This window comes from Protopterus annectens, chromosome 3.part1 (genome assembly GCF_019279795.1).
Source record: "Protopterus annectens isolate FY-2018-M chromosome 3.part1, PAN1.0, whole genome shotgun sequence".
NCBI classification, from domain to species: domain Eukaryota; kingdom Metazoa; phylum Chordata; order Ceratodontiformes; family Protopteridae; genus Protopterus; species Protopterus annectens.
The window spans coordinates 445,175,013-445,188,873 of NC_056732.1; the positions used below are offsets into that span (position 1 = coordinate 445,175,013).

General features: G+C 41.9%; 1 protein-coding gene across 3 annotated transcripts in view; it reads right to left on the reverse strand.

Moving 5' to 3' along the window:
- The window catches only part of GALNT11 (polypeptide N-acetylgalactosaminyltransferase 11), a 1,380,327-nt gene that overhangs the window by 529,965 nt on the left and 836,501 nt on the right, over positions 1–13,861 (reverse strand). The window lies entirely within an intron of this gene.

Genomic DNA, 13,861 nt, shown 5'->3' on the forward strand with positions numbered 1-13,861 from the left:
CATACACACACACACACACACACACACACACACACACACACACACACACACACACACACACACACACACACACACACACACACATATACAGACATGTCTCAACCTTGTCATGAGAGATAGGCCTGCTGCATGAAATATAAAAGTAGTGGTATTCCTGATCATGGATATGCCGTGTTGAATGAAATGCACATTTCAAATGAAATGTCATACTTGAACAGATAATGCATAAAACCAGAAGATTCCATTGCCATATGATTGTGTAGAAATCCTATACATCTGTCTTTGTTTAGAAGCCTAAGAAAAGCCATTTTATTTTTCCAGATTGCAGCACTAAGCAAAATTTAATGACAAGGAGACAGACCATTCCCATAGTCATAAAGCTACGAGATGCAGTATAGATACTGCATACTATTAGTCTTACTCACCAAACTGAATTCTTACAGAATTTTACAAATACTATCTGTGAGAAAGGAAATTGTTTACTTTTGTTCATGGAAGTGTTGTTTACCCTGCTTGCTGTACTCTGCCTGAATACTGCTGATCTCTGGCTGCATTTTATGTTGAATTGAAGTTTTTCATTTAAGGTTTAGCCACTTTGATTTTGTATCTTATTCTTGTATTATATTTGTTTTGTTTTAAGTTTTCTGTCCTGTTGGAGCTTTAAGAGGTCTTGGCTAGGATCAGTTAAAGTTAGCAAAGTCCTTTACAAACAATGAATAACATCAGTTAATTAGTGGGAGGAGCTGACAAACAGCATTCCTCTTTAAGTTAGAACTATCTCTATTTAGCTTAAGTGTTTGTTTGGCTTGCTTGCTACTCTGCTTGAATATTGCTGTCTGGCTGCATTTTATTTTTCCTTTCCACCCATCCAATTGTTGCTGTGTTCTTAAACTTGGTGTTTTTTGTGTTACCCGTCCCTACTATAAATCTGATTTTGGACACTCCTCCCAGTCCCATCTCATCAGCTCATTCTTCTGAGTAGAGAGAGATAATTTAGAAAGGCCCGTCCCCTTAGTTTCTCAACCTTGAATTATCTTCTGTTTCCTCCCTTCCTACTTAACCTAAAAATACACTTTGTTCAGCTGCTTTTACTGTATTTCTATTTCTTCATACTCTATTACTTTGTTTTGCTTTTGCTGCCTGTTCTTATAAGTGTTCAACTGCATTTATTCTGCTGCATTTACTACTGCTTGTTAGTAGCCTGATTAAATTGTAACGGTTACTCTAAGCCTTTTGGTTTAAGCACCTGGGCTTCAGGCCAGTTGTTTTACATTAGGAAGGTTTGTGGTCTACACTCTTGTGGCAGGAGAGGCAGCTTACATCCTTCTCAGTTGGGAATTGCTGGTTGAAGGCTTAGTGTGTCTGTTATTCCAAATGTGTCTTAGTTCTGGTTTAAGCACTTGGGCTTCAGGCCAGTTATTTTACATTAAGACGGTTGTGGCCTACACTCTTGTGGGAAGAGAGGGTAGGTTCTGCCCTTCTGAGCTGGGAATTTCTGGCTGAAGGCTTATTGTGTCTGCTTATTTGAACTGTTTTTTTTTTTTCTGAAACTGGTGCACTTTGCTTTAGCATAGACTAGACTCAGACTTGCTGAATCCAGCTCTGTTTGTATAACTTGAGCAATAAACCAGGCCATCTTTTGTTGAAGAGGGTTCCCCTGCACCCTAGTAGCAGGAGTGTGCCGTTAGAACTAGTCTGATTGAAGGTTGCTGGAACAGGGCTCAGATTTGAGCTTTTTTATCGTTTAATTTGTTTAGATCAGTTTGCTCTCATTTGCTACATAAGCAAATCCAAGCCATCTGCCGATCTCTGCAAAACTTAAGTAGAATTTTCACTGTATAATGCACTTTTGAACTGAATTTTTACCATATCATGTTTATCTGAACTGTTCTTTTTTTTGTTCTGAAATTGTTGCACTTTGCTCTAGCATAGGCTAGATTTAGACATGCTGAATCTTATTCTGTTTGTATAACCTGACCACTAAACAAGGCCATCTAGTGGCAGGAATGTTTAGTTAGAACTCATCTGATTGAAGGTTGCTGGAACAGGGCTCAGTTTTGAGCTTTTTTTTTTGGGGGGGGGGTTAATTTGTTTAGAGCAGTTTGTGCTCTTTTGCTACGTAGCACCAGGTTTATGCATTGCACACTAGCACGCAGTGGGTGGGCAACATTGGTGGTTATTGACACAAACACTTTTGCCTGCAAATTTTCCCTGCTCTGCTGGTACTCCCTCACTGACTGGTGACATATTCAGCGAAGATCCTGAGGTGCCAACACAGATCCTACCAACTAACCCTTCATAATTGTTGTCCACTTCTGTCCTCTACTTTACCGGTTCAGTACAGTTGTGTACCTACCATAAATGAAGCAGTTCAAGTGTATTCACTTCACTGTTGCAGTCATTACTCTTGGGTTATCCTGCTGGCAGGCTACCCTCAGTCGGCCAGAATTCCAAAGTCTAGGTCTGGCATTGGCTGCTGTCGCCTCTTCCCTGATGTCAGTGCGCCAGGGGTATAAAAGATGCAGCCGACGCCATTTTCTTCAGTTTTTCTTGCCCTAGATGTCAGGTGCCCCAAATAGGTAGGCTAAAAAATATACCAATAAGAAATGCATGCACAAAAATAACATTTCCTTCATCTACAAGCAAATACACCAAAAAGGTTGTATAGGACAAAGAAGTGCAGATAAGTCCCAGCAAAGAGAAGGGGGATGGTGGGTGGGTAACCTGGACTGCAACAGTGAATACACTCGAACATCTACATTTATGGTAGGTACACAACTGTACTATGTTCATCGTGTTTCACTGTTGCAGTCATTACTCCTGGGTAGAATCCCAAAGCTGAGGATGGGTGGCTGGGCTAAATTGGATTAGGAGAGGCTATGAGGCCCTGCAGAACTGCAGTGGCAAAGCCTGCTCTGGACTTAGAGTAGAGAGGCAAGTGATAGTGCTTTGTAAAGGTGTGCACTGAACTCCAAGTTGCAGCCTCTAAGATATCTTTGGTTGGTACTCCTCTGAGGAAGGCTGCTGCTCTGGTGGAATGAGGCCTAATGCCCTTAGGCACTGATTTGCCATGTTGGAAATAGCAGAAACGGATGCAATGGCCTATCCATTTAGAAATAGTCTGTTCTAAGATAGCCTTTCCTTGTGATCCTGCAGCATATGATACTAAAAGCTGCTCAGTCTTTCTGAAAGCTTTAGTTCTGTCCAAGTAGAAGCGCAACTGCCTGTGTATGTCCAAAGAATGCAGAATTTTCTCACCCTTGTTCTGTGGATTTGGGTAAAAGGTAGGCAAGTGAATGGTTTGGTTGAGGGCCACACTGGACACCACCTTAGGCATAAATGTAGGGTTTGTCCACAGAAACTCTGTCTGGATGAAAAATGATGAAAGATTCCACAGCCATGAGTGCTTGTAACTCCGAGACTCGCCTTGCAGAGGTTATTGCTAGGAGCAGAGCTGTTTTCCAGGATAAGAATTTTATATCTGCTGTTGATGCTGGCTCAAAAGCAGGCAGTGTGAGTTTTTCCAAAATATAATTGAAGTCCCAGGCTGGAATTGGTGCTCTCCTTGAAAGACTAATGTTTTTGGCCCCTCTGAGGTACTGCCTTATTAAAGGATGAGAAAAGATAGGTGGTTCCGAATTGTAATGTGCTGAAATGGCAGAGGCACGAATCTTAATTGATGAGAAAGAAAGGCCTTTGTTCAGCATCTCAGTTAGGTATTGTAAAATCTGAGGAATATTTGGTACAGACATGTCAATGCCTTGTTCCTGGTTCCAAGCACAGAATCTCTTCCATTTTTCTGCATAAGATTTTCTGGTACTCGGCCTCCTGGCCTCCAAGATAACATCCATAACAGCTTTTGAAAGAGGAGTGTTCTGAATGGCTACATTATCCGCCATTCTGCCAGATTTAAGGTCCTGAGTTGGCTGTGCAGGATCTGATTGTTTTGTTGGTCAGCAAGTGAGAGGTTTGAGGCAATATCCATGCTGGACCTTCAGACAAGCTCTTTAGAATTGGGTACCAGTGCTGGCGTGGCTAGTCTGGTGTGATTAGTATCATTTTTAGCTTCTCTTGTCTGACCTTTATGAGTACTCTGGGAAGGAGAGGCAGTGGGGGAAAAGCATATACTGTTAGATTTTTCCAGCTTAATGATAGGGTGTCCACTTTCCATGCTTGCTTGTGATAAATCCTTGTGCAAAATCTCTGCAATTGACAGTTGTGAGGGGAGGCAAATAGATCTATGTCTGGGCATCCCCATTTCCTTATTATCATGCTGAAGACTTGTGGATCCAGTTTCCACTCATGGGGATCCATGAGGTTTCTGCTTAGTTCGTCTGCCAGAGTATTTGTTTTTCCTGGCAGGAATTGTGCTTGCAGGTGAACTTGAAAAGCCAATGCTGTGTCCCATTAGGTCATTGCTTGTCTGCAGAGGGGGTAGGAATGTGTACCTTCCTGCTTGTTTATGTACCACATGACCGTAGTGTTGTCTGTCTTTATCAGTAACTGTCCTGGATGAAGCAGGTCCTTGAAAGCTGTCAGGGCATTTTGAACAGCTAACATCTATTTTTGATTGATGTGAAGATGCATCTGGTTTGCAGGCCATGTGCCCTGAATACATTTTCCTGCCATATGGGCCCCCTAGGCATATCCGTTGTCAGTGTCTGTCTGGCTGTGGGTAAACTGAATGGCAGACCCTTGCTGTGGTGACAGGCTTCTGCCCACCATCGAAACTCCTGTTGTAGGCAAGGAATAAGTGCAATTACTGTCTCCAGGCTGTGGCAATGCTGAGTCCAAACACTTTTCAGATACCACTGTAGTTTCTTCATATGCAGTCTGGCATATGGAATTAGTAGAATGCAGGATGCCATGAAACCCAAAGTCTGCAGGATTTTCTTGCAGATAAGTGGGTTTTTGTTGCCAATTTCTTGAAGTAGTCAGTTGTTTTTGCTTGTCTGGCATGAGATAAGCCATCTGGGTAGTTGTATTTAAGCTTGCACCCAGGAATATTATCTCTTGAGAGGGCACTAGTTTTGATTTCTTTTCGTTTACTGTGTACCCTAGGCCAATTAGTAATCTTTTTACAAATGCCAGATGCTTTAGAAGAGTGTCTTTGTTCTCTGCTTGAATTAGGCAGTCGTCGAAGTAGGGATATATTTGAATTCCTTTTTGTTTGCAAAACGCAATTACTGGTGGCAGGCATTTTGTGAAGACCCTGGGCGCAGTAGATAAGCCAAAGGGCAGTGCAGAGAATTGGTAATGCATTGAGCCAGCTATGAATCTGAGGTATCTTCTGCAAGACTGTCTGATTGGGACATGCAGGTATGCCTCTTTTAGGACCAAAGTTACGAGCCAAGCCCTCTTGCTCAGCATGGGCAGTAGCTGCTGTAGAGTCAACATCTTGAATTTTGGAACTTCCAGAAACGTATTTAGTATAGACAGGTCCAGAATTGGTCTCCAGGTTTTGTCCTTCCTGGGTAAAATCCTTGCCCCTGCTCTTGTTGTGGTACTTGCTGAATGGCCCTCATGTCCATGAGGGCTGTAATTTGCTTTTGTGTCTCTGCCCATTGATTGTGTGGCAGGTCTGGCATGTCCTTTGACCTTGGTAGAGTGTGAAAATGGAACCTGTAGCCTTGGGACACTATGTTCAGGACCCATTTGTCTTGGGTAACCATTTGCCAATTTGATGAAAAAAGTGCTAGTTTTCCCCCTAAGGGGGCTGTCAAAAGAAAACTGCTTGGAAATGGTAGAGGAAAGTCATTGGGACTGCTTCCTGTAAGTTGTGATTTGTCTTCTCCGCTTTTGGAGGTAGGAGCACCCCATTGTTTAGGCCTGTATGAGCCTTGGGACTGAGATCTGCCTCTGGGACACCTGTATCTGCCTCTTTGTGGTCTGTCTGAGACTGGAAAGGACCAATTTTTAGAAGGCCAGTTCCTGATAAACCTGGGTGGCTGTACCTGTAAGAAATCCTTGACTGTCTGCATAGATTTTGCTTTAACCTCCATTTTTTTCAACACCTCTTCTGCTTTAGTACCAAACAAAGTATCGTGCTGTAATGGTGCATCTAATAATTTTGCTTTAACATGATCAGGCAGATTCTGTTCCCTTAACCATGCATGCCTTCTAATAACAGAACCTGTAACAGCGGCCCTGCAAGAGGCCTCCAGTGAATCATAACCACATTGCAAAGTATGCTTTCCCACTTGTTCAGTTGCATGCAATAAATCCTGCAATTCCTTGTTCTCTGAACATTCAGTATTTGTCAACATTTTCTGTTTAAGTAGTGACATTAAATAAAGCTGATATTTAAGCATATGAAACTGACATTTAAAACCCTTACAGCCAGGGTGGCAGAAGTGTAAACTTTTTTTCCCCCATCTGTCTAGAGCCCTAGAATCCCTATCAGAGGGGACAAGATTTTTTTGCAGTGGAAGCTTTAACCCCCTTGGGACCCTGAGATATAGTTTCTGGGTCAGCAGCAGGGTTTTTATATAGGAATTTATGAGAATCCGGGACCCTGTAGTATCTGTCTGGCTTAGCAGGTGCAGGGGGTAAAGAGTCAGGGGACAGACCGGACTCTGAAAATACATCATCTACAATGTCTAGAACAGGTGGAATAGCAAGGAGTCTATGCTGAGGAAGAAGCAGAAAGTCTCTGAGCCTTTTCTTAGATTCAGAATAATCTTGGCTCTCCCAGTGGAAATGCTCCCTCATAGTATGCAGTGTTTCCCCAAAAGAATAATCCTCAGGAGGAGAAGCTGAAGGAATGCATTCTTCAGCATCAGAATCCTCATAGGGAAGTGTTAAGAAAATGTATAACTGCAATGTGCAGGCTTAGTGCATTAATGGTTAAAAAGAGTTAATACATTTATTCTGCTTATTCTGTGTAAATATGTGCAGCTGCTGGAAGCTCTGATAAGAGAACAATTAACACCTGAAAGTCTACCATAGTCAGCAGAATGTGTATTGAGGCCAGGGTCGAACCTTGACCCTAGGCAAATGTATCATATCAGAACTGGACAGCTGAAGAATTATGAGAAACTAGGGAGGGCTGAAAATAATTCCAAGGCCAAGTTGTTTTTCCTCAAACATGTTTTTGCAAGACAGCAATTAACTGACCATGTCAGCAGTAAATCTAAAAACATCTTCCTGTGTACGTGCAGAGAACTGTATAAAAACAGCAGGCTAAACTATGAAAAATCAGACAAACCTTGTATCTACATGCTTTGTCTCCTTGCTGCAAGTAATAAAGGGTGCCTTGCTTGAACCTTACGTGCATTGATCTTTGTGTTTTCCTTTGCAGATTGGTCCTTACGTGCATTAATCTTTGTGTTTTCTTTTACAGAAAGCATGGAGTAATCCTGTTCAGAAGAAGAATCAGAGGAAATAGATACCTCATCAGAAGAATCATACTCTGTCTCTTGCCTAGGCCTCTTATCAGGAGGGGGATGGGAGCCCCTGATTAAAGTAATTAGGTCTTCGGCCATTTTGAGCATCTGTTTTTTAGGCAGGGAAGTCTGAGTAGGAGAATGCTGTACTTGTTTCTTTGTCTTTAGAGCTGCTTTAGTCTTTGTCTTTGAAGCTGAAAATGGCTTAATATATAGTTGTGTAGGTCTGAAGACACCCTCAGAAGCCGATGCCTGCTCAGCGGCTCCGGACCCATCTGAGGGAGTGATTTCCGAGTGTCCAATACCTTGAGTATCCAGTGGCCCAGTTGGCTCCACGTGGGAGTCGGTAGCGGCCTGTGGCTCTGAGGTAGCAGGCGCCAGGGGCTGCGAAAGTGCCTCACTGAGAACCGGCGACTGGCCTAGTAGAGTCTTCGTCGGTTTTGGACCTCGGATGCCTATCCTTGTCCTTGCGTTTTTTGTAAACTCCGGTTGTTGGCTGTTCCGATGGCATTATATAATTAAATCTTTGGCCAAAGTAATGAAATGCAAAATCGAACCGACGCTTGATAGTGCGTTGGTTAAATCTAGCACAAAACAGACAGCTAGCAACGTTGTGATCAGGGCCTAGGCAAGGAATACAGTAAGAGTGAAAATCCTTATGAGGTATTTGCTTCCCACAAGAAATACAATTGTTAACTTTTTCTGATATCGGTCTGGAGCAAGAAAAAAGTTTCCCCAATGGGGTACTTAGCTTTAATGAAGACTTCAGTTCTGAAATTCGCATTTGAAAATCTCAGGAGTCGGCCGACCGGCACTTGCGAACTGCTTTTGCTTCGGGCACCGCGCGGCAAGAAAGACTGTAGAAAATGGCGTCAGCTGCATCTTTTATAACCCTGGCGCACTGACGTCAGGGAAGAGGCGACAGCAGCCGACGACGGACCTACACTTTGGAATTCTAGCCGACTGAGGGTAGCCTGCCAGCAGGATAACCCAAGAGTAATGACTGCAACAGTGAAACACGATGAACATCTTCCTCTCCTCTCACTGTTTTCTGACCCCATCAACTTACCTAGCATTATGGACCAACAATTTCTCACTGTTTCTCCAGCCAGACTGGTCGACATGGGCATCCTGAGGCAATGTAGCAGTTGCCTCATGTACACTGGCAATTCCACTTTTGTTCCACACAAATTCATTATGTGAGAGATGCATCTATATCAAGAACCTAGAATCCAGGCTCCCTCACTCATTAGTCAGCCCATCTGATACTAAGCAGGTTGTCAGCATGCATACCTCACCTCTTGTACCTACCAAACCAACACATAAACCTACATATGTGGAGGTCCTTACAAGAAGCTTACCAGAAGAAAATGTCCAAACGGGACCAGACAAACTCCGTACTACTGTATATGTTATTCTTTATTTGTCTCAGAACAAATTCTTGCCAAACAGTTAATTCTATCAGAGCTATTTCAATTCTATTATAACACAGCTAGACGGATGAAGATACTGATGCACTCTCAGTATAAACATCACTACCAAGTGAAACATACTGTCCAGTTTATATACTCTTTTCAACCAATGTTATTTTTAATGTCTTTGTGACTTGTTCTTCTGGTTTCTGTCTGTGTCATGAAAAACTCCATGGTTATTTCATGCCCTTTTTTGGTCCTCGTTGTATCTGAAGACTTCACAAAAGTCTCTCCACGTCATCTTTGCGTCACTTGACCTGTCTGCATTTTATTTATTTCTGCATCTGAAAGCCAAGAAAGTCAACTTCCTTTTTTACTATAACAGGATGCCTTTACAGTAAAGCCCACAGCTATATGTTATTAATATCTAAGCTGAACACGTACAAGAAATAACTGTTCTTGCAAAGCACGCCATATTATTTTGAAAACTGTTGTTTGGCCTTGCACATTTCCTTCACTGTACACACAGTATAATTTTGGGGAAAGCATTTTAATTTACACAATATCTATCAAATCCCCCTGTTTTAAATAAACCAAGAAAATTGTAAGACAATTTACAACAGACTATGATCTTCAGTACTTTCAATCCCTTGGTCTGTTGCAACATACGAATCCCTTGCATTCAATGCTATTTTTTAAAGAATGTTACATTACCAACGGCTGTTACTTGATTAATACTTTTATTAACACAAATCTTATAATGACGATAAGAGCAATTAATGCAGAAATTATAGTACCCACCATAGACACATAGCCATTATTACTTATCTATTTTTAACTGTTTTTATGCTTCCTTAAGCAAGTTGTCAGCCTTGCAGTTACACACAAGCATTTATTTTAAAATCTTGTCAAGTTAACCCTTGCCTGACAAGGCAAAACCTTGTATTAGAAACAAGCATATATCTTTTGCATTGCATAATTTTATTATTGCTTTGGGAAAAGAATATTTACAGGAAAATGTGATCTTTTGTACTTAATAGCCTTTCTTCATTGTTAACAACAGTTACTTGTTTGACAGTTTTATAACATATCTGCTCTGTTATATTTGAGATAGCTCCATAAGTTGCATTTGCTATCAACTTTGAAACTTTTTATATTGCCTTAGTGGCACCATAGTGGCACCATAAAAGTGAAAAAAATTCAGCTCCTGAAATAACACTATTTCCTATGTCCAGCTGTTTTAATATTTTATCATGAACTTCCCTCTTTTTCTGGTGATTTTTTACCATGTCCTCTGGTAATGTGCGAGTAACTTTTATTATTGGAACTGCATACTCTATGTAACAGAATTTCTTTTATTTCATTTTTTTCTTAAAAGAAGTATTATGTGTTAACTCCCATGCTGTTTTTATTTTATACACAAGCTTTTTCACATGAGCAGAGCTGGTGATTTTAAACATAAAACCTGTATGTGTAACCTCTACAGTGACTGCATGTAATGGCATTTTCCCTCTGTAAGGAATGTGGCTAAAAACCCATCAATTTGACTTGTCAAATGCCTTTGCAAACAAATTTTGCATGTCCAAAATATATTGAAATCAGGTATTTGATCATGATGTCCCTGTTCTCATGATTTATTATATCTGAGTATTTTCCCAAACGCAAACACAAGCACGCATCACATAATACATCCTCTGCAGAACATAGTACACAATATATCACCAGTGTCCCTCCAGTCAAGCCCCTAAGGCATAACACAAAAACAAATATCTTAGTCATAGGTGACTCAGTTGTGCGACCCACAGATATCCCTATCACCAAGTTAGACAAGAAAAAGGTCACTGTTAGCCGTCTGTCAGGTGCCAGGATCCACCACATCACACAAGCACTCAAGTGTCTCAACAGCAGGCACTATTATGACTCAGTCATAGTCCATGTTTGTGTGAATGACTTGAGACATACCTCCGTGGACTATATGATGAGTGACATGACTGCGCTATCGGATTGTGTGTCTCAGGCAGGTATGTCCCTAGCTTTAGGAAACATTTTGCCTTCATCTAGGATGGTACCTAAATACAAACAAAAAATGATTGACTTCAACAATTGGCTTAGTTTCTGGTGTCATTCAAAGGGGATCCAGTATCTGTCTGCCTGGGATGACATGGTCAACAGACCTCGATGCTTTGCCAGAGATGGTCTTCATCTGTTACCCCTGGGACTTCGGTTACTTGCTAAGGCTTTTGCCATCCCCATAGTGCTTTTTTAGACAATGTCACAAGAATAAAATTCCTGACATAAAATTACCATCTAAAAAACAATCTCAAGGTTATGCTGCTAAATGCTAGGAGTCTAAACCAGAAACCTCACTGGAAGCAGTCCTCACCCTGGAAGATGCTGACATTTGTGCAGTCACTGAGACCTGGTTTAAGGTTGTGGACAGCACCCTAGCTATACCTGGTTACATTTCCTTCCACACATTCAGACCACAAACTGAAGGCGTGAGAACTAAAGGGAGGTGGTGTATCAGTATTCATTAAAGATAAATGCACCTTTAGATTGGTTAAACAGCACGATTTCCTTGAATTACTTCAGGTGCAAGTGACTGTAGGTAAGACCCATCTTCAGGTCACTGCCAGCTATAGGAGCCCCTCTATGAATCAGGACATCCACCCACTTGAATCTACTTGAGCCACTCAAGATACAACCAAATGCCCTGGTTTTGGGTGACTTTAATTACCATCCATAGACTGGGGAAATTATATGTGTTCTAACTCACTTGCCAAAAGGTTCCTGGACTTTATTAACTCCAATGCCTTGGACCAGCTGGTTGACACACCCACAAGGGGCTCAAACATCCTGGAGCTGGTGCTCAACAACAAGGGAGACCCATGCACCACCCTCAGTTTGTGGCCATCCCTGGTAAGATGTGACCACAAATCAGTCTTGCTAGAAGTAACTATAACACAAGACCCCTCCCTTAGCAACAACTAGACTAAAAAACTTCTCCAAGGCCAATTACAACCTCTTACATGATGGCATAAATAGCTACATAGCCTCTCCGGTCACTGATGGAACAGACACCTATGCTGAGTCATACACCAATGCTTTATACAACCACTGTACAACTGTACTGAATCTGGCATACCTGACGGAACCAAAGCAAAATCGTCAAGGAAAAACAAATCTGCCTGGTGGACAACTGCCATTAATAGGCTATACAATAGGAGAAAAAATTGCTGTCTAAGAGAAGGAAGGAAAGGTCTCAAAACTGGAAACACTCCCTCCTTGACTTAAACAAGCAAATAAGACTCTTAGTGAAGTTCTCCAAAGCCAACTACAAATCCAAATTAACTTCTCTAACTAAGGACAACCACAAGGCATTATTTAGTTACATCCGTAACCTCAAAGGTAAGATCCAGATTTGTGCTGAACTTGTAGTTAATGGTATTACATATATAGACCTGTGACTCTAGCAAACCTGCTGGTTGACAGGTTCAGTGAAAACTTCACTCCCCTGTCCCCACCACATATACCCCAAAGCATCCCTAACACCTATCCCCCGCCTAGTATCTCAGAGAAGCAGGTCTTAAATGCTCTCTCCAAGGCCAAAAGCACAGCCTCTATGGGACCAGACAACATCCCGGGCTGTGTTTTACATGGGTTAAAACAGGAATTAGCATCACCGCTGAGCATGCTTTTAAATCACAGCCCAAGCATTGGCTTTGTCCAAGTGGAATGGAAAACAGTAACCATCATCCCTTTGCACAAAGGGGGTGCATCCACGGAACCCAGGAACTATAAACCCATTAGCCTGACCAGCCTTATCTGCAAGGCCACAAAATGAACCATCATGGACCTCATTAACAAAAATATAGGAAATATCCAAATGCTCAACTCCACCCAGTTTGGCTTTGTCAAAGGGAGATCATGCCTGTTAAACTTGGTGGATGACTTCGAGACAGGCACCAAAGCCCTAGATGAGGGCAAATCTGTACATACGGCCTACCTAGACTTAGCCAAGGCCTTTGACACAATCCCCCACGCAGGCATCATTGATGAACTCACCCAGCTGGGTATCAACCCATATACTGTCAGGTGGGTTGCAAACTGTCTCACTAATAGAACTCATGTGGTCAAAATAGGGGTTGTGCTCCACAGGGATCAATTTTGGGACTCCTATTGTTTAGAATCTACTTCTCCGAAGTACAGGCTACAACTAAAGGACTGTGGCTGACAAAGTTTGCTGATGATTGCAAACTGGGAGCGATCTTTGAAACCCCTAGTGATGTCAACATCCTGCAAGGTCTTATGCAGACTAATGAATGGTGCCAGAGTCATGGTCTTAAACATAATGCAAAAAAATGCATCATCATCCCCTTCAGCAAGGGTGATGTTCCTGCAGACTACCACATCAATAGCAATACCCTAAGCATACAGTCAGTGGAGAGAGATCTGAGTACACAGGTTGACAGCAACCTTAACTTCGATCACCATGTCTCTACAGTGGTTAAGAAGGGCATTTTATATTACTCATCTCATTAATTAAGGGCATTGCATCCAAAAAAAAAAGGTTATAACCCCTGTACTCTTCCCTCATCTGGCCAATAATAGAGTACAATGCTCCCTTTGGTATGGTGTGTTCCTTTCCAAACACCTGCAGCAAATGGAGAGACCACAAAGGCTTCTTACAAAGAAAATTCAGGGTCTTCAAGATCTGTGTTATGCGGACAGACTGATATTACTGTCACTTTACACTGTGTCATACAGACTGCTTACAGGTGACCTCTGCCTTATATATAGAGTAATCTCTTACCCAGCTTTAATGGAAATGCTGCACATTCGCAAGTCAAATGGCACATGGGTCACTCGCTGAAAGGACCTTAACTTGGTATGTGATGTCAACAGAACTTGCTGGACAGACAGATTTGTCTCACAGAGGTTACTCCACCTTTGGAACAAGCTTCCTATTCATGTTAAACAAAGCCCCTTGATGACCCTATTTAAACACAATCTGGACGATTTAATGGGTAACAAAAAATTAGCTCTGGGGGTTCCACTTGTATC